This window comes from Myodes glareolus, chromosome 14 (assembly GCF_982192425.1).
Source record: "Myodes glareolus chromosome 14, mMyoGla1.1, whole genome shotgun sequence".
NCBI classification, from domain to species: Eukaryota; Metazoa; Chordata; class Mammalia; order Rodentia; family Cricetidae; genus Myodes; species Myodes glareolus.
The window spans coordinates 60,547,312-60,572,746 of NC_142039.1; the positions used below are offsets into that span (position 1 = coordinate 60,547,312).

General features: G+C 45.0%; 1 long non-coding RNA gene across 2 annotated transcripts in view; it reads right to left on the reverse strand.

Annotated features, from left to right (window-relative positions):
- LOC125388362 (uncharacterized) overlaps positions 1 to 6,949 on the reverse strand; it is a 30,419-nt gene extending 23,470 nt beyond the window's left edge. The window contains exons 1-2 of one of the 2 annotated variants that reach the window (XR_015005170.2): positions 6,738 to 6,949; positions 2,210 to 2,317 (exon numbers count right to left, since the gene is read on the reverse strand). This is a non-coding gene — a long non-coding RNA (uncharacterized LOC125388362). The remainder of the gene's footprint in view (positions 1 to 2,209; positions 2,318 to 6,737) is intronic. The other variant, XR_015005171.2, reaches the window with a different exon arrangement.
- Between the last annotated feature and the right edge of the window lie 18,486 nt (positions 6,950 to 25,435).

Genomic DNA, 25,435 nt, shown 5'->3' on the forward strand with positions numbered 1-25,435 from the left:
AATCATGCTGCTCTGTGCTTTTAGTGCGTTTTCAAATGACCTGTTCATTCTTACAATCCTTTGATTAACACCTGCAACCTCCCTGGACTGTGTCTATTCCTGGGGTTTGGGTAGGACCCGGGCTCAGCTGTTTCTATCCAATCCCCAGCCACTTGATGCCTCAGATGACACATGAATGAAGGAGTAGACATAGAGGAACATGCTACATCTTGGTGGGAGAAGTTTGAGCATGGACTATCTCATAAGAATATCTCAGGTCACTGGTTCTAATTATGTGCGATGTAGAGAGAGATGGGTGGGGGCGGTGTTCTTCCCTTCCCCCTCTGTCCTTTCATCCCACTGGAGTCCTGGAGAAAGACAGTGCATGGGAGGTGGGGGGGTGTGTGAAAACAATGGACTTTCAGGCATGGAAGGAAACCAGCTGGCCACGTCTCTACACTGTCTATATTTAAGCAATTCTAGGGATTATGGGGAGAAGGAATGGACTTCAGTCTTTAGGGAATCTCAACAAACTCGTTGGCCTATCCATACCCTCCCTTCAATGATGGATATTGCATTCAGATAGCTCCAGCTGATGGACACCTAACATGGTCCATGGTGAGCAGCGTTCTGTCTGAGCCTCTTTATTCCTCCTAGGTCTAGGTGTGGTCTTCCAGTTCTAACCTGCCCCGCTACTCAGGATCTCCATCCTCAAAACCTGAAGAAACTAAGCAGACTTCTTACAACATTTGTTTAAGTAAGTCTTTTATCACGCTCTCCCCAACCCAGTCTCTGTAGCCTTAGGGTTTCCCCAGGCATTGGCTGAGTAGTGGCGCCCGGTATAATAGCTGCCTATTTGAGTTCATCTAGAATAGTTTACTCATAAATGTTTTTATGGAGATCTGCTCTTTTATACGGGAGGAAAATGAAAAGGTTGCCCCAATAAATGACTTAGTCGTGTTGTAAAAGAAGAAAGGAATTGCTTGTGTCTCCATGTTTAAGTTATGGAAGACGGAGAATCACTTTCATCATTCTCTTCCATGCAACCTAGCATGTTTATGGAATCAGATCATACCAGGTTCATGAGTCAGGGCATTGAAGCTAGCCTCCCAATACCTCACATATCCCCTCACTACCGGCTTCCATTTCATGCTCACAGAAAATGGGGGTACCGACCATCGTTCAATTGTCCTACACAAGGAGCTGAAGACAGAGAGATACCAGATTGAACGGGTTCATTTGGAGCAAACATTTTGAGGAGAGTGAAACGAGTCCAACCAGACACGAATAGAACCCCCGGGAGCAGTGATGGCTCCACATGGGTAGAGGAAGCCATGAGGGAAATTAGAGGCCGTGTGGAGTCACTATTGGGGAAGGTTACACTGCTGGGGTTGTTGACCGCTAGGCTGGGACTAAGATGCAAAAGAAAGCACTACCATCCGTCAGATCTTCTTGCTGTAGCAAACACAAAGCCAAGGTCAAGAAACCCTACAACTGTGTGAAGCTGGTGAGAGGACTTCAGCACTCCCCCTTAGTGTGTATCTCTAGACTTCTAAACAGATGCTGAAAATGGTAATTAGACTCACGTTGAAGGTTTATTAAAATCCTATGACCCCCCCCCCCTCTGGACCATAATTTCTTCTTCTGTACAAAGAGACTGGGCTGGAGAAGTGCTATTTTTTTTTCTTAGAGGCATGAATAAGATTTCCTTTTTTTTGCTTTGACTAACAAAAATAATGCAAAATTTAATTGGAAAATAATTAATATAGAAAATTACGAATAATATGGAAAAATAATTCTAAACCTACTACCTAGAAACAGCCACGATTATCTTTGGTATGCACATCTTTTAAGATTTCTTTTACAAGTTTTCTAATTTTGATAAAAATTCCAGTGCAGTAGCAATGATCTATTAACTTTTGAAAAATCAGATTCCATGAAAGTTAGGTGGCCCAGCAGGTGAAAGCACTTGTCACTAAGCCTGGGGTCATGAGTTTGCTCTTCAGAACCATGGGCGGAAGGAGAGGAACAACTCCTAAACGTCACCCTCTGACATCTTCCTATATGGCACATGCATGCACACACATGAGCATGCGTGTTCACAAACGTGCACACGCACACACGCACATGCATGAGCACACAGGTGCATGCGCGTTCACATATGTGCACATGCACACATACACACACACACATGGGAGGGCTACATTTCTAAAACTTGAAAACTAAATACCTTGCAGATTGCTGCTATGGTCGGGACAACTGTGGCTCCGTCTCATTTTCCGCAACTGCATAGTTTTCTACTCGGTACATTTTCAGCTGACCAGGCATTTGTTTGTCACTGAAAATAAGACACCAGTAAGTGTTATTTGACATCTCTCTTTGTAGTCAACCTCTTACTTCTTCGAAATTCGCTTTTAGAAATGGAATTATGGGCATTTGGTGCGCTGTAAACTACATGGTCACTGTGATTCATACCAGCAATTTCCCTGTATGAGCTGGGCTCAGCTCCTTTCCATACGGTCCCCAGTCATGTGGCGCCTCAGATGACCAATGAATGAGTTAGTGGATTCAAGGAGGAAATGGTACACACATGGCTGGGAGGAAGTTGGATGCAGACTGTCTCGGGACCCGGGTTCTAATGTAAGGCTCAGAAACAAAAGGGATGAAGGCATCTTCATTGTCTTCTCCTCCATTTCATAGAAGCCCTCACTTCACCACATCTGTCCTGGTGACAGATGAGTCATGGACAAACCGAAAGACTTTTCCTAAACCCTGATTTTATAAAGGAGACGTGATTTGCTGGTGGTCATGTGTAGTTGGTTTGTTTGTTTTTTGTTGTTTGTTTTGTTTTTATTCTTTGGGGGCCCACAACCCAGCTCCCAAAGATATGTACAGAGACTTATTCTTGCTTCTGAATGCCCAGACTTAGCTTAGCTTGTTTCTAGCTGACTTTCTAACCTAAATTATTCCATTTATTTTTAACTACATTTTGTCTATGGGCCTTTTACCTTTCTTTATTCTATATATCTTTCTTTTCTTCTTATTCCATGGCTGATTGGCTGGGTGGCTGGCTGGGTGGCTGGGTGGCTGGCTGGGTGGCTGGCTGGGTGGCTGGGTGGCTGGCTGGGTGGCTGGCTGGGTGGCTGGGTGGCTAGCTGGGTGGCTGGGTGGCTGGGTGGGTGGCTGAGTGACTGGCTAGGTGGCTGAGTGGCTGGCTAGGTGGCTGGGTGGCTGGGTGGGTGACTGGGTGGCTGGGTGGCTGGGTAGTGACTGGGTGGCTGGGTGGCTGGCTGGTCAGCCCCTAGCATCCTCCTCGCCTCCTTTTCTTGTTTCTCACTTTTTTTCTCTTGAGCTTAGATGTCTCCTCCTATTTATTTTCTCTGCCTGACAGCCCCACCTATTTCTCTCTCCTGCCTAGCTATTGGCCATTCAGCTCTTCATTAGACCAATCGGGTGCTTTAGACAGACAAAGTCACACAACTTTACAGAGTTCAACAAATGCAACATAAAAGAATGCAGCACATCTTTGCATCATCAAACAAATACTCCACTGCATAAATGAATGTTACACATTTTAAACTAATACCCTACAACAATCATGTGCCTTGTGAGAAGCAGGGTGAGGGCTTAAGCCCAGCAGCACTGCAACAAGTGGCAAAGAGACAGGAGACCTAGGGGATCTATCTTGCTTTTAAAGAAAGGACTTGGAAGACTAATGGGGAAAGAATAGACTCCCAGGAGGAAGAGGAAGGGAATGGGTATGAAAGAGGCCTCCTAGCCAGTCTGTCACACTCTCCAGCTCCCCAGTGAACCCGGGAGTGACCGTTAGCTATGATTTGAATGTGTCTCCTGAGTCACATGGTGGAATTGCAACCCTCAAGGTATAAGTACTGGCGGGTATAGGCCAAGGGGGACTCTGGTCCTGGGGATGGTCTGCCGTCCCTGTGAAAGGAAGTGAGTCTGTAAAGCCCCAGCTCGAGCTCTCTCCTCTTGCCTCCCACCCCCTGCCACACGATGAGCCTTGTTCAGAGCTTCTTCGGATGCACACAGTCTTCCTGGCCTCCAGAACCACTGAGGACATTTCTCTCCGCTATTGTCTACCATGGCAGACATGGTCAGAACTCTAAAATGACTGAGACATCACTTTTTGTTTTTTTGAAATCTTTGTCAGTCCAAGAGTTGAAAAACAAGGACTTTTGTTTTACTAATTGAATTTTGCTTTTGTAATTGTTTGGTAATTGAATTCTATAATTCAAATGTTATTCGTTGCCTAACACGAGGCTTAGTGAATACTTGGTGTGTAGTAAGTAGTCATTAATTTTTATGAGCCTAATTAATTACCAAACTGAGTGTCTGCTTGAAAGCTTAGGAACAAACTTGCGATATATTTATAAGAAAAAGCCTAGGCCGTTGCCCTAGGGATGTTTTCTCAGTCTCTGTTGTGAGTAAAATATGAACTGTTCCGTCACCCCCTGGTTCATGTCTTAAAAAGCTTTGTCTCCCAATGCTGGCACTATGTGGGGAACTTCAGAAGGTGGGATCTAGAAGGAAGCAGGTGTATGTTTAGGAGGTACATCTTGTCCCCCACCCCCACTTCCTTCCACCATGATGCAAACAGCCCCCTTCTCCATATGTTTTGCCCCCATGTTTTCTATTGCCCCAGGCACACAGCAAAAGAGAGAATGGCCCGGACCAGAACCCTGAAAACGGTGTGCCAAACCAGCCCTTTCCGCCTTGGAAGTTGTTTCTCTCAGATGTGTGTCAGCAACAAGGGTCTGACTGACACAGACTGCTGACTGTTTGGATTCTTTTCCCATCTTTTATTTTTTTTCCCCCTTGGCATTTGCTGTGAGCCATTTTTGTTTCTTAGAATAATTCATTTATATTTTTCTTTTCTTATTGGGTGCATCGTGCATGGTTTCTAAGATGGAGAATGAACATGTGGAGGGACACACCAACAAGGAAAGTTTGTTGGAGGCTGTGGTGACAGTGGTAATGGTGATGACGTCATGCTTGGCATGTGTCACCAACCCCTTCTAAGCCATGAAGATGGGGGCAGCCCTTGAGGTCCCCCTTTCTCCTAGAAGAGGGTGTTTGGGGACGGCATCTGTGGTGGCTGCTCTTAGCTGTCTACTTCATGGAGAATCTCAGTAAAAACCTAACTCTGTGGTACTTGTGATGGCCTTTTCAGAGGGCTTTAAGTGAGAGCAGAGAGCCCCACCCTGACTGTGAGCCGGGGTCCCTGACTGAATCAGCAAGGAAAGCCAGTCAGGAGTCACTGATGATGGCAATAGACTGGTGATGTCATCATGGTGTGAAGCTTCAGAGAAAATGAGCTGAACACCAGCATTCCTTTCTCTGACACCCAGATATAGACACGATAAATCCAGGCATCTTGTGTATCCAAGTAGGAACCACCCTTATGGCCTTGAACTCCACACTGAGAGGGACCGTACCTTTAAATCTGAGCCAAACAAAACCCTTCCTTTTTTAAGCTAATTGTGCCAAACATTTTGCCATAGCAAAGAGAAAAATGACTGATACGAACAGCCAACAAACCCTTTTCCACATAGTGAACACTTGGGGGTTTCTAAGACACGTCTACGGAGACAAGACAGTGGATAGAGGATACAGTGACGGGTCCTTGAGGTTGTTGAGACGGGGTGCTCCAGAGGAAAATGGACCCTGAAGAAACTATCCTAAGTAAAGATGACAATATTTAACTGGTGCTGTTCTGGTACTGTAATCTGAAGACACATTTGTTTTTGGGAAAACTAAGCTATGATTCTATTAAGTGTCTCCTTGAGGAAACTTGACCGAGATTAATTGTCACAAATGGATTGAGCAGAATGCTGGGTGAAGATGCGGTCTCCCCCTCCACACACTCAACTAGAAGTATTCAAAGACCCCGTAACCTCAGCAGGCTGATAAAGAGTCTGACAGGACTCCTGGAGGAGCGCCCTCCTGCATTCCGCGCTGAGCCGCCTACGCTATTTTTCATTACCTCACAATCTGTTGCCATTTGATCAGTCAATTCAGCCCCACAATTAAATGGGAAGGAAAAGAGTCAAAGTGATTGTTTTACTTTTTTAGCGGGTAAGAATTGATTGTTCAACTCGGACAAAAATGTTGATCCCATTTTGCATGTGGAGATAGTCAATTTAGAAGGCCTGTTCTTGCTGGCCTAAGCCCGGGGAGACAGAAATTAAACTTGACACTGCAGCCGAGGCTGGCATGGGGGGAAGGTGAACGAATTACCAACTCCTTAGAGCCTTATCCTCTGGCTTCTCAGCGTTTTGCAATCTGGTGACTGCAGCAGAGTGGCGTCAATTATTGACAATTTAATAAACATTAAGCAAACATATATAATTGGGAGTTATTTGCTGGTGTGGAATCACTGGCTGTCTAGCTGGGGGAATCCTGAGAGATGTAGGGTACAAGGTGTAGTTATGAAACATGGCCCATCAATAAGATCCAGCAATGTCTCGGGGTGTTTACCTTCATTGTTTAGCCAAGAAGGTTACAGGGACCCGACAGATCACTGCGTTCACTTTTAGGTTCCAAACCCTAGCCAGAAGAAAGAGAATCTCACACACACACACAAAAAAACCAAAGTCTTTCTCTCTATATATCACATACTAAAGCGGTCTTGGAGAATACAAATGACAACAGAAAAAGAAACCCAGAATGATCACAACTGTCCAGGAATTAAAGCCAACACCAACAGGAAGAGATTAGAAAAGGCACAAACTCTTTACCTGGGAGCTTTGTAGGCAATCCCAGGCTTGTCCGGTGAATGTAAGGCTCACACTTCCAGGATAAGAGAGGGTTTGAGGGCTCTGACTAATCACTGGAGACTGCAAAAAGAGCCTGGTATCTTAAGAAGCAATGGGTGAGTTCTCTTGCTGGAATTCTATTGAGAGACTGAGGAAGACCCTCAGAGAACAAGGCTTTATGGAAAACCTAGCTAGTGATCTCAAATCACATGATTATTAAACTCACCAACTGTATCTATTTTTGCTATTCTCAAGGGTAGGAATAAAATCATCTAAAGTACCTAGAAGTATGTTCTTAAGGGTTATGAAATGTGAATCAAGACTCAGAAGAATTCGGCAATCTATGTAGTAATTTTAGTATTTCTTGTGTCAATAACTGGGATTTAGGGTGAGGAAAGCTGGCCAACAGTGAACTCTGAAGATGACATTATGGATAGGATCTAGATCACGGGGGCGTGACCTAAGAGGACAAGGAGTGGGTGGTAGCTTAGTGTACTAGCATGCAGCTCAGGAAGAGACAGAAGAATTCACCCAGCTATTCACCGGCCACAGTGGGAATGTTCTATCAATTCAAGCCTTGCAGATGCTCATTTGAGGTAGACACAGAGATGTGATGATCTAGACAGCCCTCAGGACAGATGATTCCATTGGTTAAGGTGCTTGCTATGCAACCATGAGGACCCAAATTCAATCTCAGTATCCAACATAAAAAGTTGGGTGTGGTGAAATGTCCTTGTAATCCCAGCACTAGAGGGTACAGACAGGAAATTCAATGGGGTTCACTGGCAGTCAGCCTAGCCTAATCAGGAAGTCTTAGGTCCCAGAGAAAGGTCCTATCTCTAAAACCAAGAAGAATAGCTTCCAAGAAATGATACCTGAGGTTGATACATATATGTATCCGCACAGACTTGTGCAACTAGAACATTGTGCAACTAGAAATATTGACACAATAAATAGAATAATTGGTTAAGAAGGCCCTCGGTTGTTAATTCTTTTAGATTTATTTCAATTTCAAGGCAAGAATATACTCCTCTCACAGTGGCCCCAACAGTGACTAGGTGGGACTCCTTTAACTTGCTGTCTTTGCCCCAAATCCCTCTCTTTGCTAGAAGACAGTGAAATTCATGGGAATCGTGCAGAGTCACTGACTAACCCTGATCTCCCCTTTCCCTTCCTCAGGAGTTGTACACTCCTATTTCCACCTCAGTATCCGGCAGCCAAGCTAACAGCTGGGGTTAAGTCTGCATTTTGCCCAGCTGAGACTACACTAAGTTTCATAAAGAAGGGAAGAAAGACAAAGAGTTAGCTAACCTGTGACAGCTGCTGTTTGGGGACACTCCTGGGACAACATTCTAAGTACATTCCAGTAAGGGCAAGAACAGGAGTTGGGTCAGGGCGCACACAGACTTGGGGGCGCGCTCTTGGACTTTCTTGACATGAAGCACTTCAAGAGCACACCAACAGAGGAAACGGTGAGATGAGGTTGAACCAAGTGTCTGAATGGAGAGAGAAACCCCAGCGTATGCATGCAATGAACTGTTATTCTGCCTTGTATGTGCTTTAACATGGATGAACCATGAGGATGTAGTTCACAATAAAATATTGCATGGACTCCCTTAGCGCAGAATCTAGAAAAATAAATCTCATTCCGACAGAATAGAATAGTGGTAATTAAGAGCTTTGGCTGGAGGGGAAAATGAGTTCTGTTTGATGGGTACAGGGCTGTAGTTTTGGATAATTATCAGGATAGATAAATGTGCAAAGTGAGCCTAAAGTCACTGGATGATGCACTTTAAAACAGTAAAATAAGTTTTACGTTAGGTGTATTTTGCTGCAACCAAAAACACTGGGTTTGGGACCTGTGTCTCTCATAACCAATTAGCAGTGATGCCTCCACCATGTGTATATAGAATCTCAATAATCTGACATAAAGTGGCAGTCCAACTTCTAAACTCTTCATGACAATCACAGGGAGACTTTGAAGTATATCCCAACATATATAAACACCCTGGTTGTTGGCGCAGTTCAGATATTTAAATGTAGGAGATAAGGGCATGCAACGCAGACCAGGTCCCTGTGTCCTGGTTGACACCAAGCAACACCACACTGCAAGATAATGGAGAAGTAATGGCACTTACTAAGCAGTTAAAACCTAGACATGAAGGCCAGCGGCCCCTTGCTACCTTACAAGGGTCTTTTTCTTCTGCAGCAAGAGATCAAAAAAGCTTTGAAGACTATGTTCACATTTTAATAGGTGGGGGAAGGGGCTCACAGAATGTACATCTGCTATGACAAAGCTAAGTTCCTGGTTGGGAGAGCCCAGGGCTCTCAAACAAGGCAGGGAACACCCGGTGGATGCCCCATCGGCTTAGCTGCCCAGACTCCTAGTCTGTAGAGACTGCAGAGATGGCTGACTTCTTTGTATGAGTATAGAGTTGTCATTTCCTCCTTATGGCACAAAATGGCAGTGTCCCTCTATTCCTTTTATTATCAAAAAATCATCCTACTTCCTGTCTTGACTTCCAGTACAGTAACTGGGTTTAAGTCTGAGAATAATCTATCTGGGGACATATTGGCTGATAAAGGAGCAAAGGAACTGCATGCCAAAGGATCTTCAAGTAGTAGCTAATTCTACACCAACAGGAACTTGGGAATACCCAAGGGAATCTAAGGATGTCCCATAAACGATCTGGACCATGAGCCTAGTTATACAGTATGCACAGAAATGAGGCGCCCTCTTCCCACCATACACCCACGATACTAAATGATTCTGTCCCCACCGCTATTTGGGAACCAAAGCATGTAACCAGAATTCCCTGTGACTTCTTGGGAATCTTTGTCCTTCCCATCCATAGTGTTCTGGCTTTTAGGTTTATTAAGTCAAGTCCCAGTAGTAGGCAGTTACCTAGAAAGTCTGAAGTCTAGTGTCTGAGGACCAACAGGCAAGAAAAGGAGTCAGCCCCACCGCACACTGGTATTTGATAAGCAAGAGGAGACAGGATAGCCGTTTCACAAGGGTGGTAGGGAAGAACATCCATCTAGGCAATCTGTTTATATGCCTCTTCGTCCATCCTTGATGCAGCATAGTAGCAACTGGGGAAATTCTGCCTTCAGAAGAGTATATTTACCAGGGGGGATGGTTGATCTTGATGGCCAATTTGATAACATTTCAAATCATATGAGAGCAATCTTCTGGGAATGCCTGTGGGGAGTTTCTAGATTGAGATAACTGAAGTAGGAAAACCCGCCCTACATGTGTTGAGCACTGTTGTCTGGGCTGGAACCCAGTACCAGAAAAAAAAATTAAAAAAGAAAAGAAAATGATATGACAAGGTGAGCAGCTGCATTCATGGCTTTCTGTTTCCTGATTACAGAATGACCAGCAGCCTCAGGTTTTGGCTACCATGATGGATCGCACCTCAAACTGTGAGCCAAAACATGGTAGGTAAGTAATACACCAGGGGAGTCTGCTCAGCATTGGGAAGTACAGCTCACTACTGTCCCTTCATCAGGTACAGCAGCTTTAAGCTGGGGTTCCAGTCTTAGCTTCCACCAGTGACTAAGCAAGACAATTACCTAAGCACTCAAGCATTTATGCCAACCCAGGACTCCTCCCAAGACTAGCTTGACCTTGGCCTTCCTTGTCCAGCTAACAGAAATTGGTATAAGGGAAAGATAAGCCCCAGAAGGGAGGTGATACACAAGTTAAGCCTGTAGCAAGACATGGTCAGATCTGCATCACTGTCTCATGCTCCCTCTCCCCATTTCCTTCCCTGAACATCAATTCAAAGTAAGCAGCTAGCCCCTCTAACTCCATCTCAACATCTGCCTATGGGAGGAACCACTAAGTGCTACTGAAGTCAGGTCATGTAAGCAGAGGCTCACTGGGCTCAAGGATACTTCAGAGCACCTCTCCAGTGAGATGCCTTTAAAGAGGAATGACAGTCGAGAAAGCGGGAAAGGATGCCATAAAATACTAAGCATAGATAAGGAGAAATGAAGACGCTGGATAAATCATGCTGTGAAACTCAGAAGGTATGGTGTTTAAAAAATGGGTGTGAAGGTTTGTAAAAGAATGACCCTCACAAGCTCCTATGCTTGGTCATCAGGGAGTGCCGTGATTTTGAGAGAGATTAAGAGGTATATGGCCTTGTTGGAGGAAGTATGTCACTGGAGGTGGGCTTTGGGGTTTCAAATGCTCAAGCCAGGTCCAGAGTCTCTCTCTCTCTCTTCCTGCTGCCTGCAGATCCAGATGTAGAACTCTCAACTCCATCTCCCATACCATATCTGCCTCCATGCTTCCTATATGATGAAAGTGGACCGAACCTCTGAACTGTAAGCCTGTCCCAATTAAATACTTCCCTTTATAAAAAGTTGCCTTGGTCATGGTGTCTCTTCACAGCAATAGAGCACTGACTAAGACAATGGGAATAACTAAAAGTTACTGGTAGTTTTGATTTTTAGAAAGTTAGTGAGCCAGGGACTAGGAGAAAAAAAAATAATCTGAGATGCCTGACTTTATTTAAGTCAGCAGAGTTTGAGTAACAAAATGAATTGGAGATAATTTGAAACAAATTGTTACAGCATAAGGCAATACATATAGATTGTTTCACCCAACTTGGGAGGAAAGAGATACACTACTGAAATACATTGATGGAAGGAAACATAAGCAGACCAATTTGACTGTTAGAGGAAGAGATTGAGTTGAGTGTAGTGACAAGAAGACAGACATCTTTGGGAAAATCCAGGGACCTCCGATGTGGAAGAATAGATAAAAGACAGGAAGAGAAGGGATAATGTTTCTCAAATCTAGCTAATCATCCAAATTGCTCAGAAGACTTTTAAATTGCAATGGGGTTTCAAACACCCTACTGCCTTACAAATTCTAGAAATTGGGTCTTAACATTTAACTTTTAAAAATCCTTTGGTGAATGCCTGGCTGGTGATGAAGGTGAAAAATAAAAGGTGGGCAGTCGGGGTGGGGGGGGAGATAGGGGAAAAGAGAGGGTGTGGGGAGTGCGGGAACCAATTTCTAAATATTTTTCTTAAAATTCCCTATAGATGGATTTGATTGCGCTGTAGGGTTTCAGCTCTCTAGACATTGATTAGAGGCCTTGTTTAGCCAAAGGCAAAACACAGCAAACTTTCAATACATTTCTACTAAAATAAAGGAACCAAATGAAAATAAAAACCAAAACTATTGTCCTGGGTTTAATTAAGACTGACTAGATTAAAGTGGTGTTTAACAGAGGGGATGAGAAAAACGCCTTGGGAGAAGGGTCTCTGTGATGGCCGGTCATTGCCAACTTAACTGAACTTATAATCACGTCTGGATGTTTCTGTGAGGGTGTCTACAGGTGTCTTCCTGAATGTGGGTATCATTATCCGATGGGCTGGCATCCCAGACTAAACACAGAGGAGAAAGTGCCTGACCAGTGACATTCATCACTCTGCTTCCTGACTGTGGATGCAATGTGACCAGCCACTTCACACCCCTGTGACCAGTCACTTCACACCAGTGGCCAGCCACTTCACATTTCCTCTGCCATAATCCCCTACCATTTTGAATTGTACCTTCATCTTTGTGTCAAAAGTAACTCTTCCTTTAGAATGCTTTGGTTAGGCATTTTGTTATACTCACTAAGTCCAAAGAGCACACATCTGACAACAAAAGGGGAAAGGGAAAATCAACATGTGGACATGAACATAATTTCAATGCATGAGGAAAGATGGTTCATTACCTGAGATGATTCAGGAATTTCTCAGTCGTATTGTGCCAGGCAAGCAGGTGAGGACAACAGAAAGAAAAATGAACTCTACAGATGCCACACCCAGCAAGCAAAGCAAACAAATGCTTTAGCTATCCACTGAAGGACTTTTAAAAATGATGCAAACACTTCCACCACTCCCTGGGGTTTATACCCGGTGTGTCTAGGGCAGAAAATCAATGTAAGTGATTCCCAGAAGGTTCTAGTATTTGACTATGCTTGTTGTTGGTGTTTAAGTTCAAAAAGCCAGAATGAGAAGGATGCAAACAACAACAACAACAGAAAAAAAAAACAGTAAAAGAAAGTGACAGAAAATTTTAGCAAAGCAAACAAATAAACGAACAGAGGCAAAAATCAAACCCAACATCCCCATCAGCTGTATTTAGAACACTTCAGAGATCAGAGAAAAGACAGTCTTACTGTTTGGGAAAAGGCCAAGATACCTTAGAAGGCTGTAAATGAATTCCTGATTTCTGAAATGGGTGGGAAAAAATCCTGGAGCCCATGGATGGTAGAACATGATGCGGAGGTCAGATGAGAGTCCAGAGCATGCTACTGAAGCATGCTGTAACCAGCACCCGAATGACAGTTGGCTAAAGGATGGAGCATAGGCTACTCAGAGCAAGTGCTGTTGGTCTGGCCCATTTCCAGTCATGCAGCAATACTTTCCAAAGGGAAACACTTCCATGCCTGAGGGAGGCCCCTTTAAGACTCAGGAAGTCAATAGCTCCAGTCTCTGGAAGTCCCTACTACTTGAAAGATTCACAAAGTTCCTCTCCCTTGGAGGCCATAGAATCAATAAGAACTGCTGGGGAAGGATACTCAACTTGGGGAGCTGCCTGCAAGTCAGAGTACTCCAGGGATGCAGCTTTAGTGAGTCCTTACCTATGCTGGGCTGGGCTTTGCAGTGATGCAGCTGTCTTTGACTTGTCCGTCCCTGTTTAAATAATCCCTTGCTCATACAGCTTTGGTTCACCATGTTGGACTTTGGCAGAAACAAGTCTCCATAGAAAAAGTTACACAGCACCAGTCCTCAGGGAAATTGTCAGAAAGATGAGGCCCACACATTTTCACTCAGGTTTCTGGACTAGCAAAACTATTGGCAATGTCTCCAAAGATACTTCAGTGGTTGTAACAGAATCCCAGCATGTTTCAATGGCTTTTTTTTTAAAGCATTCATAAGTCACATGGGAAAAAACCCAAGAAGACGTGTTGAATATAGTAAGGAGCTCCTAGGGTCATGATCATCTGCCACAGAACTAATTGACAGCCCTATGTGTGCCTCGATGTTTTTCTCAATGAGTTAGGTGGATATCCAAAAGCCTGTTCATCGTTAGCCATGTCATCCGACATCAGGAAGTGATGGTCTGGATATTTATTGCACTGAAGAACCAGGATGTAAAAAGGTGTTTCTTGTGCAGGGTTTTGCATTCATTTCCAGATTCCATATTTAAACACAGAGGTTGCTGTGGTTTGGATGTAAGATGTTCCCACACAGGCTCATGTTTTTGCATTGCTATAGCTTTGAGGAGCCGGAGACTGGCTAACACAGGCTGCCAGGGATGGGCCTTTGAGGGTTCCGTTCCTGTTTCCTCTGCTTCATGGGCATCACCTCATGACCACCTGCCTCACGCTTTCCCCATCACTGATGGAACTGTTCCCACTGCCGTGCCTTTTCTGGCACAATGGAATAGAATCCCTGAACCCTGAACCAAGAAAAAAATAATCTTTGACCCTCAGGCTTTTTAAAAATATATATATATATTTGCCGCTTAATTCATTGCTGTGACAAAATACGCAACCAAAGTGATGTAAGGAAGAAAAGGGTTGCTTCGGCTCACAATTTGAAGATAAAGAAAAAAGCAGAGGCCGGGACATGCTTTCCTTCTCCTCCTCCTTTTTCCCTTCATTGTCCTCCTTGTCCTCAAAAAGATTTATTTTACATGTGTGAGTGTTTTACCTGTCCGTGTGTAAACACACCATGTGCATGTATGGTGCCTGTGGAGGTAGAGGAAGGTGTCAGACTCTCTGGAATGGGGGTCACCATCCAGTTACGGACGGTTGTGAGCTGTGGTGGTTTGAACAGAACCCGGGTGCTCTGCCAGAACAGCGAGTGCTCTGAACCACTGAGCCATCTCTCCAGCCTCCCTTTCTTCTTATTCAGCTTGGGACTCTAGACCATGGACTGGTCCTACCTACATGTAGGGTTAGTCTTCTCATCTACATCGATTTAACCTAGAAACTCTTTTACAAGACATGGCCAGGGGTTTGTTTCCAAATTTATTTTAAATTCTGACAACTTGACCAGCACAGGCATTTTGGTCGCCGTGATGTATAAGTAACTGATATTGGTACCCCATCTGCATCCTATCCTAGAGAGAATCCCAGTGTAGTGAGAGAACTGACATCCAAGCTTTACCAAAAGCAAATGGGCAACTGGTTTCCTTGTTAGGAGGAAACCAGGGAGAAGAAGACATGTGCCCGCAATCACTAGACATCTGTTTTGTGGAAGCGCATTAGTGCGCTCTGTCCCCCAGCAATTGAGCAAGACCTGAAGCTGTGATTGGGCTGGAGGCTGCCTTATTTAGAAATCAGCATTAGCAATGAACTGTCTAAAATCAGAACCTCATGAGGATGACGGTCCCCAGTACAAGGGGCATTGTACAGGACAAGGAGGCACCAAATGAAGCCATGCATCTTAGGGGGCAGTTAGAGCCTGATATGTTATCATCCTAAGAACACAGAGTAGACATGTGTAATGCAGTGCCCAAAGCATGTCTCCATCCATGGGGACAGCGGAGGTATTTCTAGCAATAAGTAGGCTGGTGAACAGGCCTTCTTTCTAGCATATTGGATGGAAGATCAGTCAGTCTTCTATGGCTGGTGATCCTCTTGGCAGCAATACAAAATAGGGCAGTCTATTTAATGAGTGAGTTGGAACAAGGGACTGCCTTTTATCCAATTCTGCTTTTCAGTGTGGCCCAAACTAGATTTTTCTGAACTCCAATGAACCTTTAAGTGGGTCTGTTCCCCAAGGTCTGGTCTCAGTATCCCAATAATAATACAATGGGGAAGGACTGGGAAAAGATCCGCCCGTTTAGTTATTCTGCTTTCATCACCACAATGGGGCTCTCAGCTTCCCTGGGGGCCCTGTGAGGATACCCCTTCTTTTTCAACATCCCCATCCGTGGAGTCTTCTTTAGGATACACACATTGTCCCTGGAAGCCTTCCTTCCCAGAGCCCTGCACCTTCATATGAGCAAACTCTAGGTTCTTCTTGAGAGTCAAAGATCTGCCGCCTCGGGATTTGGCTGGATCTACTAGACTCTCCCATGAGGAGTTAAAGATGTCTTGTGGTTCTACTGTAGGAAAAGGACAAGGAGAAAGTGGATGAGGGCTCTTACAGGAGCATGTGACAGGGGATGAAGAGGCAGCTTGGCTTACAGCTTGAGTCCCTCTATGAACCAGACTCCAGCTATTTTCCCTTGAAAGTCTCTAAGCGAAACCTAGCCTGGACAACAGTGATAAAATGGCCTCCCGAAAGCTGCAGCTCAGAATCTGGGAGCGCAGACTCTCGTGCACACTAACCTCTGACCCATAGCAGCCAAACAGGGAGGTAACTCTACCTACTCACACATCCTACCCACATCTATCAGTTTCTGAAAGTCATAAAGTATTGATTGCTCTGCTTGGCTTTCTCAAAGACAGAAAAATGGTACTTGCTCCCTCTGACATCCCCGGGGCCTCCGACATCTATGGGTTGAGTCTGTGAGTTGTACTAGGAACCTGTTACAAGCTTTCCTGCAGTAAGAACATTCTCCACGTTTCTTGGTAATGAAGCAGATATTTCTTCAGAAGGCTGTTAAGCCTCTGCTGCTCACTAGCTCTTCATCCCAGATGGAAGGCTCCAGGCTATCTACTGCTTGTCAGGGTCACCCCTCAACAGCTTTTTGGGGTTGAGGGCAGAACTCTACTAAGCCCATTAAACCATCTGTCTGCAGCTCTAGTTTAGAAAAAGGATCGCAAAGCCTAGGAGGCAAATGATAAGGAAGCGACTGGCTGGATCCAGCCTGGGATTGCTGGTAGATTGACTTTATCCAGTCTGTGCCCTAAACCACCACTGTCACAGGCAATGGACAGAGATGGACATTTGTCCAATGGTGCTGAACTTTATGATCTTCATGAAGACACGAACCGCTCACCTACCCAAACGCTTGTACCAAATAGTCAGACCATTTGGGCTGCAATGGTGGTGCTGAGCCACAAAATGGGAGAAGTGACAGCTGAGGAATATTCAAATTGAGAAGTTATTTTAAACACGGGGTAGTTTTAAAGTGTGGAAGTAAGTTGCCACTTACATTGAGGGAAAGCAAGAACGGACAATAATCACAGACAATAGTGATGGTGGTGACACTCGTTTGACACTTCTGTGTGGTTGACGCTGCTGAGTGTAGGATTTTAACCCTCACAGCAGCCCTGTCAGGTTACCACCATAAATGTCCCCATTTTACAGATGAGAATATGAAGGCAGAAGGCAGTTAAGTAGCTAATCTGAAGTCACATAGTTAATAAATGGACTGAAAGCCAAATGGTCTTCATCTGGGATGCTTCTGTGGCTACTGCTGGAAGTCAATTCTCCTATTCCTATAGGTATAGGTCCTATCTTCGGGGTAGGGAACCCAGCTGGGCTACACACTGAGGGAAAAGATGACCAGAGGCAAGTTCATTTGCTCATAACTCCATTAATTTCAAGATGAAATGAGAGTATTCATGTAGGCTCTGGGAGATGGCTCTTATAGACTTCTCTAGCTTCGATCCTCTCTCTCTCTCTCTCTCTCTCTCTCCCTCTTACTCTTTCTCCCTTTTTTTGTTTTTTGTTTTTTGAAGCTTCATAATCATCTCTCTTTAAGTTCTAGCAAATCTTTTCAAAGAAAAAAGAAAGAGAAGCATCCTGTCAGGAAAGAGGTGAGCGAGTGTACTAGTTTACCACACTCCTGGCATCTGTGTGTATCAAGGTCTCCTGTGAGACCTTCTTTAGAGGTGTGCAGAGACCCACCTGAGAGACAGTGTGACTGAGTGTGCCCGCCTCTCCCAAACTCAAGACCAGTAAATGGGTCGCTCATGGGAGGAGTGCTCATATTATGAAGTCAGCAGGTGTACCACTCAAGGCTCTGTGTGGGTGTGTGTGTGCACGTGTGTGTGTGTGTGTCTGAGTGTGTGTGCGCGCATGTGCGCACACGCATGTGCATGCTCAATCTTTCAACGCCAGCTTACCAGTCTGTCACCATACACTGCACAGACTGCCTCCCCTAGAGGCAGAGTGACAAGTCTCAAGCCATTCTGCTTCCTCCAGTAACTGCATTTAGGATAATGCCACACACACACTTGTCTTCCTTCATGCCTCCCTCTAGGGCCATTATCATCTGTCAAGCAGAACTTTCATTACGAACATTCTCCCTCCAAAGAGGCACTAATGCACCAGAGTCGCCTGACTCGCGACTTCCTGTGTCATGGGCACAGACAGACACAGCGCTTCCCACATCTGCTGGCTCTCTCCCAGGTCCCCAGCTCAGACTCCTTTCTTGCTGGCTCGCAGCACAGCTGAATTCTCTATTCCTGGTATCGGCTACAGCTATGGTTAGATCAGCATTTGAGTCCCAGCCTTACCCCTGAGATTCAGCTCCATCTTCTGAAAACTGAGGGGTAGCATAGAACTAAGTAAAATTCACGGAGTCAGCTTGGTGACGCCACTTTTTAAAATTAATTAATTAATTAATTAATTTTTTAAAAAAAAACTTTTCTTATTTTACATACCGATCCCAGTTTCCACTCCCGCCCTTCTCCCATTCCCTCCACCTTTTCCCTCCCCCCACCCACTCCTCAGAGAGGGTAAAGCTTCCCATGGGGAGTCAATAAACCCTAGCTCATCGCTTTGAGGCAGGACCAAGGCCCTCCCCCACTCTATCAAGACTGAGCAAGGTATCCCTCCAAATAGAATGGACTACAAAATGTCAGTTCAAGCAGTAGAGATAAATCCTGGTCCCACTGCCAGTGGCCTCACAGTCTGCCCCAGTCATACAACTGTCACCCACATTCAGAGGGCCTAGTTTGATCCTGTGCTGGTTCCCCTGCTGTCAGACGGAGTCAGTGAGCTCCCATTAGCTCAGGTCAGCTGTTTCAGGGGGTTTCCTCATCATGGTCTTGACCCTTTTGCTCATATTATTGCTCCTCCCTCTCTTTGACTGGATTTTGGGAGCTTCGCTGTGGATTTCTGCATCTGGGTGACGCCACTTTTTAAAGTATTTAAAGCGGATAGAGCACACCCGAAAGAACGAGTCCACATGCGTAAGCTGCTGCGCTGGTAACTTCTCCTGTGGCTCTGACTAAACCTCCCCTCACCCCCCCCCCCCCCCCCCGCAGACGCAACTTGAGGGAGGAGTTGCTTATTTGCGCTTGTGGTTCAAAGGGATACAGTCTTCATGGTGGGGACAACGTGGTGGTGACAGGGGCTCACCAGTGGCCATGGGAGCCGGCTGCATAGCTTGTTTCTCACATCTAGCAGCTTAGGCAACAGAGAACTCGGCAAGATGTAGGACCAGGTTATCATTCTCAAAGCCCGTTTCCCAGGTGACCCACTTCCTCCGCATAGACCCCGCCTACTAAAGCAGCACCGGCATCTGGAGAACAAGGGTTGAAACACATGCGCCTATGGGGGACACTTCACAGCCAAGCCACAGCCCGCCTCTTATCAGCATCTATCTCAAAGCACTGACTCCCCTCCAAGCTGACGTCCCCACCCTCCACTTCCCATCTCCTTGCTGTTGCTCATCAGAGCTCTTGTCTCAAAGTCCCGCCCCCTTACTCACTGACGTCATCCTCGGCCTTCAAATTCCTCCTCCGACAGCACTTTCTCTGTAAACGCTTGCTAATTTTCCCAACTCCAGCTGCACTTGGCTTTGCCACCCTGCTGGAAGCCAGGGCTTTCCTCATGGGGCATCTTCACCATCCCTACCTGGCCTGAAAGGCTCAGAGAACCTTGCTGCTTTGGAGTCCAGCTAACATTAGTTAAGTAGGAAAGCTGCACGTCTCCCCACGGTGGTATATTTTCCGACCCCTCGGGACTAGGTCATCTTCAGCACCGTGCGATCAGGGCATTGGAAGGTTCTGCAGACCACGGACTGACAACCATAACTCTGGATGAAGATATGGAGCCGGATGTGTGTGATCAGACTCTATGACTTCCTCTCCAACATCTGGGACTAAGCCTACCAGAAGTTGTTTGAAGGACAGTGCTCAAAGCGTAAGAGAACATTTCAAAGAAGGCTGGTGGCCATCTAGGAGATGGGATCATCCAGGGGGACCACGGAGACAGGAGCTGCAGGACGGATAGAGAATCGGAATTGGCCAAAGGTTCCAAATGAGTTTCTGGAGGAAAAGTCTTGGAGAGAAATGATCTGTTGGTTTCATCTTTTCATTCAGATTGGCGATATCCCAAACTGAAGCCCTGACCCGGCCACAGACAGCTGTGTGCAGGAAAGTAATCACGGGGAGTTCATCATTCTATGATGCAGGATGTGGGCTTTGTGCATTTGCTAATGGCTGCCCAGGTTCCTGTCCTTGGAAGACAGCCTGCAGCATAAAATATGCTCTATACCTCTAATTTGTTGTATTCTTTACCATTAATGTGCATCTCAGGACTTGAGAAGATACCGCTCATTCATTTTCTGATATGCTATCATGAGAAAGGAAGTTTGAGGGTTAGGGTCTTGGCCTTTTTTTCATAATGTACAAAGCACTTCATGAATATTTGCTGAGTAACTGGGTCAATGACATAACCAGGACATGTTATATTAATGGGGATTTGTTTTTTTCATCCTTCTTTTCGGAAGGATTCATTTTACTATGTATTTTCTAGCTTCTTAATTTGATGCTTTATCCTTTGTGACTATGAACATTTTATAACTACTTAACTGCATCCCTAAGTTTTGGTTTAAAAATGGTATGTACTATTCAGTGCCAAATATTTAATTTTTCATTGAGACTTCTTTATGATCCATAATTTATTCAGAAGCACATGTGGATGGACATGCACATATATTCCATTTACAAATAAGTAAGGGGCAGGAGTGATGGGTCAGTGGTTAAGAGCAGCTATTGCTCCTGCACAGGGCCTCAGGTTCGATTCCCATTACTCACATGGTGGCTTACTACCATCTGAAGTTCCAGTGGATTTTATGCCCTCTTCTGTCTTCCATAACCACCAAGCATGCACATGGTGCGCACACATACAAGTAGTGTATACATACAAGTAGTGTACACACTCATATGCATAAAACAAACCAAGTAAATAAAAAGAAAAAGCCTTTTAAATTGAATTGTTATCCTGTTTCTAAATACACTTGTGAGCTGAGACTATGCTGTAATTCTTGTCAGTTGATTACAGTGCTGGGGACAATCACAGAGCCTTATAGATATCTACCCTATCCTTGTCGATATAAGGGATGCACCCTACCACCAACCTGTATTCCATTCCTGAGTCCAGTCTTTTGGGACACCAGTACTTATGGCTTTCCAGTTTCCAGAAGGCGTTAATATTCCATGCACTCTGGAAAGGTCTATTCTCCTTCTTCATATAGATCCTGTTGACCATGCTTGATAACTGGGCTGCTCACATTTGTAGCCTTTCCTCTGCGCAGGGAATCATGAGTCTACGTTTCCATCCTCATTTAGACTCTAGCTCTTTGTAAGTTAGTCTTGGCTGTGTCTTTCGTGGCCACTGTTCCTTTGGGGAAGATAAGAACTATGCTCATGTCTGCAGCTCAGATCAATCCTCTCTCAACTTAAATGCTCTTGCTTTGTAATCTTTTCGTTTCTTTTTCATTCCATGGAGACCGGAAGTCAACCCCTCGCCTCAGTGTAGAAGCAGATGCTGGGGAACCTGCACTGGAGAGGCAGCGATAGGAGACTCCATGGGACTTGTTTAGCTGCCAGCTTTTCTACATAAACTAGACTCTGTTTTTTAGTTTTATTTATCTGCATCTTTCTCCATCACTTCTATCTGTGTCTCTGATCTTTCTCTGGGCATAATTTTCCTTCTGCCTGTAGGAATCTTCCAGAAATTTCCTTAATGGCAGTCTCTCAGTGATAATCTTGTGGTTTGCCTTTCTTTTGGCCTCATTCATTCTACTCTTGAGACAGACTCAGTATGTAGCCCAGATTATCCTCAAATTTATAATCCCCTGCCTCCCAAGTACTGGGGTAACAGGTATGCACCAACATAACCAGCTCAATTCCATTCATAAAACATTTCCCCACACACACAGGATAAAGTATTTTGAATTGACCAGTTTTCTCTGGCCATACCTTAAATATTACTCCTCTGCCTAGAAATTTTCACCACTGTTGAAGAAATGCATGTATCAGGAGCCAGGAAGACTCCATGCTTGCCTGGGCAAGCATGGAGACCGGAAGTCAACCCCTCGCCTCAGTGTAGAAGCAGATGCTGGGAAACCTGCACTGAGGAGGCAGCGATAGGAGACTCCACGGGATTTGTTTAGTTGCTCCAGCTGGCTTGGAGAGCTCTGGACTTCATGAGAGACCATGTCTCAAAAAATAAGGGAGAAAAAGATTAAAGAAGGTATTTAACATTGACCTTTGACATCCACACACAAGCAAAAGCATACACACACACACACACACACACACACACGCACGCACGCACGCACGCACGCATGCACACACACAAGCATGCACACCCCACAGGAGAAAAGCCAAAACAGATCAGCCAAATCCCCATATCCCTGGTAGGTGATCTGGCTATTCTCACTGGCTACCTTGTAAATATCTCGTCTCACTTTTTTTCCCCTGCAGTTTGTCTGTGACTGCTCAAGGTGTCATTTATTGTATTCATCTTACATAGACGTGGGGAGCTGCTATGGTTCAGATATGGTTTGCATCTATCTCTAGCCATTTGTGAGTTGCAGAGTTGATGCTCAGGGTAGCAGCACTGAGTGTTGGTGGAACCTGTAATTGGCAGGCCCTTAGGGACGTTTGAGGGCATGACTTTGGAAACGACCATGGGATCCCTCTGTTCTTCCCACACGCACTTTTGCACGTACCTCAGCTACCCTGAGAGCCTCACCAGAGCTGGACTCACACTGATGTCATACCCTGAACCTCCAGAACTGTGACCCCCAACCTGAGTATGTTGTTATAGGAACAGAAAACAGAAGACTTCGGGGATTTCTAGGATAAACATCAGTATGATTGGTTAATTCTGGAAACTTCTCAACCATTATCCCTTTGGATTGCACTTCATCCCCATTCTCATCATCCCCTTCTGGGACACTGATTAGAGGGCAGTTAAACCGGTACTCCCCTGTAGTAGCACCTGTGACTAGTTAGGGTATTTCCATCACTGAAGGCTGCCTCATCAGGCAGACCCAGCGCACACTTGCTTTCCCTTAACCTGTCTTTCATGTTTTCCAACTCTGTCTCATGGAACCACGCATAAACAATCTGTTGAGGTCAATCTTCTGGTTCTCCATTCACTGTTTATTAGTCTGTTTAATCACATAGTTTATTTTTTAAAATCCATTGTATATAGAGTTTTGCTTTCAGACATTATGTTTTGAGAGATATGTAAATCTAAACATAAAATATATCTGGTGATGCTATCAGTCTAGGATTTTTTTTTGAACTGTCTTTTTTAAAAGAAGTTTTTAATCAGTCCTTATACATGGTATGACTTCTGACCAGAAGTTCACGGGGGAGTTGGCTCACCGCAACTGGTTCTCACGGGAAACTCTGTTCCTCTTTTCCCCAGCCTGTAGAGTTGTGACAGATAGGTTTTCTGGCTGTCAGGTTCTCTATGTGGTGAAGTTTATTTCTCATTAATCTAACAGTGGCTGTTGTCCCTCGGGCTCCCAGCTTAACGCATGAGTGCTGGGATGGGAGATAGATGATGGTTTTCCACGGTGTTCTATTCTACACATTGGGAAAGCCCTAGATAGCAGGCCCTGCTTCACATGAAGTCATCAAGGTCTCAAGTCTGCATGGTTTGACAGCAAGCTCTGGGGGAGAAAGCCACCTCCACACTCAGAGTCCCCCTGGTTTCTTTTTAAATTGCTACAATTCTTGTCCATTGTGGTGGTTCATGCCCATACTCTCAATGTTTGGAAAGCTGAAGTGGAAGATTTTCATGAGTTCAAAGGTCAGCATAGGCTATATAGTTAAGACCGCATGAATTATATAGAGTTCAGAGTGAGGCCTTGCCTCAAAAAAAAAAAAAATGAATTCTAACAAAAACACCAGGAAAATCAAATAGAGGGGCATTTCACATAATACACACTTCAAAAGTTCTTAACAAGAATGAGTAAAAATAAAATGTCACAGGCTAGACCAGAGACTAAATGTACTGTGATACCTTGATGTTTCATAGAGCCCTGGACTGGAATCTGGAACAAGGAAGATCATTAACTGAGAAATTAGTGAGCTCTTTGCAAAGGGTACGGTTCAGCTAATAGTTTGGACCAATATTGACAGGCAGTTTTGACAAAGTGCTACATCAGTGTAAGATGACAGAAAACAAAGCAGAACTTAGCACTCTTTTGGCAACTTTTCTTTAAAAACTAAACTTAATCTCAAAGACAAAGTTGATCGAAAAGTAGAATCCCTATGACCTCTCATTTTTATTGAGGGTATTGACAGTCTTCTTCACTGGGGCTGGGCGTGTATGTGAGGTAGAAGATTACTTCCCTGGCATGTACCCAAGCCTCGGGTTCATGTCCCAGCGCTGCATATAACTGGATACGAGGAAGCTCACACTGATAAGCCCAGCTCTCCGGAGGCAGAGGTGGAGGCAAGAGGCAAGAAGACAAACTTTAAGGTAGTTCTTGGCTACATACCAAAGCAGAGGCCATCCTGGGATAGATGAGACTGTGCTGCGGGAGTACCTTCCGCTGCTTCAGCCAATAGTCGCTGAAGCAGGAGCCCACAGTGCTGTGGAGCGCCTTCCGCTGCTTCAGCCAATAGCCCCTGAAATACCAGCCCACTGGGGCGTGGTATATTTCTCTTTAAAAGAAGAGCGGCAAGCTCGGCTTGGCCTCTTGGTTCCAGTGCTTGGTTCCGGCTCCTGCTCCCGGCTCCTGCTCCAGTGACTAGGCTCCCTTCCTGACAGTTTATCGTGTATGTAAGTTTTACCCCCCAAAATAAATAACCCCTTAAAGCATAACTGGTGTGGGATTGATTCGCCATTAAGACTGTCAGAGAGAGAGAGAGAAAGAGAGAGAGAGAGAGAGAGAGAGAGAGAGAGAGAGAGAGAGAGAATTATAAAAGTCCTGTTATGGTCTGTCCTTTCTCTTTTGCTTTTACTTTATTTTTCTCTCTCTCCTTTTCCCTTCCTCCCTCCTTTGCTCCTTTTAAAATCACCACTGCAGTTACCCCACAAGACCCACACCAGACACGCCTCCAGAAACAGAGCCTCTTCTTTGCAGAAGAGCTGGCCAGAACCCTCAGGGCCAGATAGCCAGTGGGGGAAGGGCAGTTGAAGGGACAATTACAATAATTGCAGGAAAGTAAGCCCCGTTCCCACTTTCCCCTCAAAAGGGAAAACCCCTTAGCTCAACTGGCCCAAAACAGAGCAAAAATATCAATCCTTCTCTTATGTAGTTCATGGCATCCTTCCGGTCAGCTTTATATGCTGAAATCCTAAGCGCCCCTTAGTGCCTCCTCAACACACACACACACACACACACACACACACCGGACCTCAGGACAGGAAGCGATCTTGTTTAGCTGCGGGTTGGTTCCTCACAGAAGTGCTCAGGATAGCACGAAGTTGTTAAGGAGCAAATCCTGATCCTTACAGGAAGAGAGGATGTAGATGCAGCCATATGCACTTGGGGCACTTGG